Genomic DNA, 6,000 nt, shown 5'->3' with positions numbered 1-6,000 from the left:
GGGGGTTGCATTTGTGCAGCCGTACATATACAGGGATGGCATTGTTGGGTATTTGCCCTTACGGGTGTTGCGTTTGCGCACCTGCGCGTTTGTTCGCGTTGCATTTTTGGAGCTGCGCCTTTTTAACGGCCGTGCTTGCTGTTCCGTCCCGGGAGCGCTACCTGCGCCTCCCGGCGCAGCGCCGCGGCCGCCGCCAACCACAAAAATAACCCCCAAACGTGCCCGCCCGCCCGGCTATCCGGCCACCAACCACAAAAATAATCCCCAGACGCGCCCGCCCGCGCCGCTCTCCGGCCGCCGGCGGCGCGCCAGCCGCGGGGCGGTGGGCGGGCGGGCGCGCAGGCGCAGTGGCGGCGGGTGGCGGCGCGGAGGCGCGCGCTGTGGCGGCGGCCGGGGGGGGGTGTGTGGGACCCGGATGTCGCGCATGCGCGGTGGCGGCTGGACGTGTCGGCGGCGGCCGCGGGGCGCGAGCTGCCGGAGCTGCGGCACCACCACCACCACCACCAGGAAGGCGGCGGGGGTGGCGACAGGGACGGCCGTCACAGGGCGGCCGCGTGGCCCCCCACCCCGTGCCGCGGGCCTGTGAGCGCCGGCCCGGCCCGGCCCGGGGAGGGGAGGGCGGGGGGGGGCGGAGGCCTGGCCCGCTCCGCCGCACCGGGGCCGGCTGAGGCGAGGGAAGGCCCCCCCCTCCGTCCTCCTCCTCCTCCTCCTCGCCGCCGCCCCTCACCACAGCCACAGGCCGCGCCCGGAGAGCGGCCGCTCCGCCGCCGCCCGCGGCCCAGGTAACATCCGCTCTCGGCTCCCGCCCGCCCGTCGAGGCCGCCCGCAGCGCCCCCCCCCCCTCCCCTGGGGCCGCGCTGGGGACGGGCCGGCTGCCGCTCCGGGGAGCCGGGGCAGCGCCCCCCTCCACCCCCGGGGGCTTCTGCTGGACCCCGCCGCGCTGGGTGCCCCTCGCCTCCCTCCCCCGCTTCCCCTCGGCGGTAACAACAAAATTCCAGCCGCCCCCGCCGTCCCTAAACTTTTAGTGGTATTTTTAAAAAGCAAACCCTTGTGCCCTCCGGTAAAGGCTGGCCAGCCGGCCTGTCCCCAGTTCAACTTCCCTCCGCTGCTGCTGGTGCGGAACGCGCTCTCCCTGCTCCTCTCTCCCACACGCTGGAAAATGCCCTGGATGGTTTTGTTGGGAGCCGCTTCGCCTTTAGTGCTTTGCAATCTGCCATCTTCTTTGCCGTAACAGAGAGCTGTGCTTTTAGCCGATTGCCGGGGCAGCGTGGGGCTGCTCGGCGCCAGGGGTGTGAATTTAAGATTATTCCTTCTTTCCTGCTCTTCCTTCCCATCCCCGGTGCTGGGGATGTGGGATTTCGGGGAGGTTTGTGACTTGCTGGGTACTTGAGTCTTAAAAAAGGTTTTGCCACGGAAGGCTGATTAATTTCTGGGGTAATGTACTTGTGGGTTAGGTATGTTATTACTCGGAGCCCAAATTGTGCTACTGCAAACCAAGTGTTCTAAAACACAGACGGTCGGGGTAGGATCGTGGTGTCTTTTGCCACCGCTTCTCAAATTATCTTGGTTAAGAATGGTGTACCACTGTCAACAGGCAGGAGTGATTTCAGACTCTGTGCGATAGCTGTCATCTTTTCAATTTTAAGACGGTTGTACTGTTGTTACTTTGTTCGGTAACGTAGGTAATCCCATGCAAGGCTGTTGAATTAGCTCTGCTGCCCTCTAAAACTTCACGTTTTTGTACTCCAGTGTCATGATAAGTAAGCAACTTGTCCTTCTGGCCCTCCTCTTATCTTGGCCGGATTGCTATTGGAAGGGGTTTCTTCTCTTCTTCTCCCTTTGCATTCATGAACCTCTTTTGATTTACTTGTTGCATAAGCATGCGTGTTTAATATTGATATGGAAACTTTTATTTCAAAGAGCTGAAGCCTAAAGAGAAGCAGTAAGTGTCTCAAACTGATTAGAATTCCTTTTTTAAGTAGATGGCTCTTTTACATAATGCATTCAAGTGCAGCGAAGGCAATAGGGATATGAGGTTTGAGAGGGTATCAACAGATTTAGTGGAGAACAAAGGTGCTGAGAGCAGATAGCTTGTTCCTGGTGAGGGGCAGCCTTCGCCATGCTGTTGTTAAGGTCCTGCTGGAACTTTAGGACTCTGTTTTCTTTTGTTGTTAACCTTGTGAAAAACTCTGCTTTTGGTTGGGGCTGAAATTTTCCGTGCTTGCTTTGCCCAGAGGTGATTTTTTTTTTTTTTTTTTAAGCTTGAACAAATGCAGGGAACATTATCCCCGTGCAGATAACATCTGTTCTTTATTGTAATCTAATACACCTATTGCTAGGGTATCGAAACATTATGTACAAGTGAAAAATCACACCAATTCTGCCTGAGCAAGGTTCGACTCTTCCTTTTATTGCTTCACATAGCCACAATTGTTTCCTCTGTTTGTGAGGTTTTGACAAATTACTATTTGTCCTTGTTGAAGGAAGCCTTCTGCAAGAAGATGGGTCTTGCAGGATCCTCTGAGGAAACGTTCAGGTCAGGTTTGCTCTGTCATTCTACAGCAGGGACTTACACCACCTGCTTTCTGAACCTGCCGTTCCCAGGTTTTCATCCCGTCCTTACCTCTGGGTGCTGGGATGAGGAGAGGATGACCTCTTGCTCAGGGGGGACGCCAAGGGTGCCCTCTGGGAGATGAGGTAGTGCAAGGCATGTATGTCTGCGTTGTGGAAATAGATCCAGTTGCAGAGGAGTTTACTGCCCTTCCCATGCTCATGGCATGATAATGTGCAGTGGTCTTCCTTCTCTGACCATACAGAAGCCTGTATTGAAAAGAGGAGTGTTTTTTTCAGCTGCATACTTTCTCAAAAATAAAAAGTAGAGAGAGGGAAGGGGAACCAAAATGAAAAATGCAGCTTTCTAGGATTTATAATGTGTGCATATGTGGTCACATCAGCATAGTAGTGCTACCTTTTTCATTGTGTCCTGCCCCCCATGCATTCAAAGACAAGATAAGGATTTCGATGTCGTTTTTATTGTTGTAAACATTCCTTGAACAAGATTTAAACCCCTCAAACTGTGTGCAGCAGAAACGTTTGCTGCATTTACAGGATCAGTCTGTTGCTTTTGTAAAGTGCTTTTGAAAGCGGTTGAAGTGCACAGGTGGAAGCTGAGAGGAGTAAAGATGCTGAGCGCTGCCATTGGGCAGTTACATCAGATCAGTTTCTCTCACAAAGAAATGGCTGCTTGTACTTTTTAACCATGGATTTATGGTAGGATGAAAGAATTGCCACTCAGAGTTGCCTTAAAACTCTTCTCCAGTTCCTTTTGTGCTGTCACATGTCTTCAGTTTTTTTGTAGCTACTGACAGTGAGATGAGCAGAATTGATACTGATGATTCAGATACACGCACAAAAATAGTATTCTCGGGAATGTTAGCTCTTACTGTACAGAACAGTGTGAGTGTAGTACATTCTTAGTACTCTTGTTCTTTAATGCTAGTTGTTCTTATGTCTACAAACATTTTGTTCCTGTTCACCCTTTGGGCAAGCAGATAATAGTCTAACGTGCTGGAAAGTATCTGCAGTTTAATCACTTATTCATATCTTCATCAAATCATGAGCTGCCTTTTGTTTTATTGGTTTATGGATTTTTCTTTATCATGTTTATCATAAAACTTCTACCACTGCATTATTAAACAGCAAAACTCTGGAGTAATGTTTTGGTGGTTAAAAGCTATCAAATGTGTATGCTGCTTTTCTGACATCTTTGTGTTTGTCTAATTTTGGAGGTAACAGCTTATGCAAGAGCCTTACTTGTCCTTTATTCATGTGAAATGTTCTAGCAAGATGTCAATTTGTATGCTATTCTAATTAGTCAGTTCGTTAGCATTGCATTTACTGCCTGCTATCAAAATGCTGGAAATCTGTGACTGGCATGGCTGTTACTGGTAAATCGTGCTCCCAGAGCATCAGTGGCAGCTTCAAGCAAATAGCTCAACTATTCTTATTTTATCTTAGATACATTTTTCAAGAAATTACCATCATATTTGCAACTTGGATATATGTTTTTGGCTCAGATGTTAGGAGCTTTTTTTTTTTTTAAGACCATAGTGGTAATACTCACTGAAGTCATGGCTCATCATGAAGGATACTTTGTCTGCAAATTTGCTGACTTGCTTAGACCCTTCTACAGTGTGTTACAATGGATAATGGCCAAGTTATCTTAAGATTCATAGCATAGACAGAAATCCTGTATTGTACCTGGTGAAGGCTGTTAGGCACGCTTACTTGCTTTATGTTACTGTCTTTAGCATCCCTGTATGTTTTTAACACCAGCCATTACATGGATATGCCAGTACTAAAAATTCTCAGGCTTATGTATTTATGTGCATCACAGAGCATTTTTGCATAACTGTTGCTCTATGAGTTCTCATAAAACACACATAAAATCTGTGTTCCTATTATTCAGAATAGTTCAGTTAGCAGGGACTTAGAGTGCCCGTGTGTTGAGGGTCATTTGAAATGCTCTGAGGTGACACAGGACTGTTGTCTGATTGGTTTGTACAAAAAGATGGCAAATCTCGCTCTGTTTAAAAGGCTTCCTGAGGCCCAAATACGTCGTCTGATACTTAGCATGTGTAAATTTTCCTCTTTGATTTTAACTTTGCAGGCTGGTTGGATTCCCATCACAAGGGTTTATTTCAGGCTTCTTGTGCATGCAGTCGCAAATCCATCTCGCATTCTTCATTTGCTTCTGGTGTGTCGGTATATGCTGCGCATTCCCCTGCCTCCCCCATTTGCCATGTTTATCTGCCTTCCCCACCAGCATCTCCAGACCTTCAGTACCGTGTCTGTGTCTGGAACCGCTTTTCTGAGCTGATCTGAAAGACTGCTTCTCCCTCAAACGCTTTTCAAAGGGCCATTGCTGCCCTGACACCTCCAGGAACTCTAGTTCTAGTTGTGCCAAGGCTATACTACATTTTTAAACATTTTTTTTCCCTTTAAATACAACACTTCACAATTCTTAGCATCTTAATTTTTAAAACAAAGTGTTACTTGATCACTCCTAGTCATGGTACTTCTCATGTAATTTGTCCTGCAAACAGTGATGTCTGTCTCCGAAGAGTCTCAAATTGTCTCTTGTTTGAAAAATACCTAGTTTGCTGTAGAAACTTCATTAATATATGCTAAGAAAGTGACATGGAGTGGGTTTTGGCCTTTTGCCCATGTCTTAAAGTAATTATCCAGTGGCATTTTTAGACTGAGTTTCTTGGTGAATTTGATCCCTCTGCAGCTGCGATTGGCTTAAACCCTACTGTAAATGAATAGGGTAGTGTATCATATCAGCATTGGGCCTGGATTAACCATCTTGCCCATGCTGTTGGATTGCTGATTGCCTGGATCATATTCCTTTGGGTTACATCGCTGACTTCCAGCTCCATCCATAACCGCCTGGTTTGTTCGCGTAAGCGTGTAAACGGCACAGAGTAACTGCTCACAGACCAATTTTGTCTTTAAGCAGCAAAGGTATTTCGTGCAATGTTGGGGAGCTGGCTGGTTTGCACCAGACAGACTAGCTCCCGAGTTGTCAGTGAAAAGTTAGGTATTTTATACAGTTTTCGTGAGAGGTTACGCAACATCTTTACATACATACTCATTTGATTTTGACACCTAATCATTCCATTCACAATAGATGCAACCTAGGTGGTGTAGACCTTTCCATTTTCTTTGTTCAATGATTTCCTGACTCGATGGTCTCCTTATCTCCTTCAGGTGCCCACCTTATCTTTTCTAATTATTCAGAGTATATTCCTTTCTCAGCACAAACAGAGCATCACCCAGAGCATTGTACCAAACTCATCCAGACTAATCTTTTTTTTTTAAGACCTTGTTCTGTTTCACTTTTCTTGTTTGGGATCGATCGTTCTCCCCAAATTGCAAAGTGGCTTTTGTGGGAAGAGAGGGGGAAGATAAGTGACTTGGAGTGTAAGGTTGTTCTTA

At 47.8% G+C, this 6,000-nt stretch overlaps 1 protein-coding gene across 4 annotated transcripts in view; it reads left to right on the top strand.

Moving 5' to 3' along the window:
• Positions 1 to 420: 420 nt before the first annotated feature.
• The window catches only part of SMAD4 (SMAD family member 4), a 29,153-nt gene continuing 23,573 nt past the window's right edge, over positions 421 to 6,000 (top strand). For 3 of the 4 annotated variants that reach the window (XM_055698755.1, XM_055698753.1, XM_055698754.1), the window contains exon 1: positions 422 to 782. The gene's annotated coding sequence lies outside the window, so the exon portion shown is untranslated. Of the gene's footprint in view, positions 783 to 6,000 lie in introns of all 4 variants that reach the window. The other variant, XM_055698756.1, reaches the window with a different exon arrangement.

This window comes from Falco cherrug, chromosome Z (assembly GCF_023634085.1).
Source record: "Falco cherrug isolate bFalChe1 chromosome Z, bFalChe1.pri, whole genome shotgun sequence".
Taxonomy (NCBI): Eukaryota; Metazoa; Chordata; class Aves; order Falconiformes; family Falconidae; genus Falco; species Falco cherrug.
This window is presented reverse-complemented; position numbering and strand designations above follow the sequence as displayed.